At 38.7% G+C, this 1,107-nt stretch overlaps 1 non-coding gene across 1 annotated transcript; it reads left to right on the top strand.

Moving 5' to 3' along the window:
• The first annotated feature begins 548 nt into the window (after nt 1–548).
• On the top strand, nt 549–623 carry TRNAD-AUC (transfer RNA aspartic acid (anticodon AUC)). Its single transcript has one exon. It is a non-coding gene; the product is annotated as a tRNA-Asp (tRNA).
• The last annotated feature ends 484 nt before the right edge of the window (nt 624–1,107 follow it).

The following is a 1,107-nucleotide window of genomic DNA, read 5'->3' as shown; positions in this document are numbered from 1 at the left end:
CACTCTGTCTGCAAGTGTGTATCTACTTTTACTTTACACACCCCACACCTCTCGGCTTCTCTCCCTCTCACCTTTCTGAGATGGCCCGCATTCTGCCTATGGAGTGTGTGTCTCCTAAGCCGTTTTCTGTTCTTAATGAGACAGACCCCACTCTGTCCGTGGTGTGTGGAGCCCTCTAAACAAACTTGCTTTCACTTTACCATGCCTTGCTCTTGAATTCTTTCCTGCGTGAGGCAAGAACCTATTCTCCCCCAACATAGGTATAGTGTCTAAAACCTACAATGTTTCTAAGGGCCTATAAAAATGATGCTTGAGAACTAAAAATATATATATACTTTAAATTCTTGAAAGTGCAGAAATTAGAATTATAAATATTTCATGACAGCTATAAAACATAGCATAACTTCCACTAATGAGCTACATCCAGACTCGTATAAATGTGGTGTCTGATGTGGATGTTTGGTATGATGAGTAGTGAGACCTCCAAAATAGAGTGTTCAGGACCCCAAAAGGTCTCAAACCAGCTGTATTTTAAAAGACTTAGTAGGGGGGACAGTATAGCTCAGTGGTAGAATGTGTGCTTATCATGCACAAGGTCCTGGGGTCAATCCCCAGTACCTCCATTAAAATAAATAATAAATTCATAAATAAAATAAACCTAATCACCCCCCCCCAAAAAAAAAAAAGAAAAACATTAAAGACTTAGACTCTAAGAGGTTACCTAGGTCACTTTTCTAGACATTGGTTTCTTTATCTTAAAAAAAAAAAAAAAAAAGAGGTTTCTAATGATGCTCTCCAGAGGTCAGAGTATCATAAAACCATACAGGAACCATGGAAATGTCAAGCCTTGGGGCAAATAGTCAGCTTAAGTAGTATTTGAGGATTGTTCATGATTAGTGAGAAAGCAGAACACACACACAACACACACACACACACACACACACACACAGATTTAGGTGTTTATTATTTGCATTAACACAATGTCTAGCAAATGTTATGCTTTGTAGCTAAAGCTAGATTTATTGTTTCTGTGGTGGTTTTGATTGAAGGGAAGCTCGGCTAACTAGCAATGTGTGTTATTAACTCTGTGAGCTGATTGACTTGTGG

The sequence above is a fragment of the Vicugna pacos genome, chromosome 24 (genome assembly GCF_048564905.1).
Source record: "Vicugna pacos chromosome 24, VicPac4, whole genome shotgun sequence".
Lineage (NCBI taxonomy): Eukaryota > Metazoa > Chordata > Mammalia > Artiodactyla > Camelidae > Vicugna > Vicugna pacos.
Note: the sequence above shows the minus strand (reverse complement) of the source record. Positions and strands in the feature narration are given on the sequence as shown.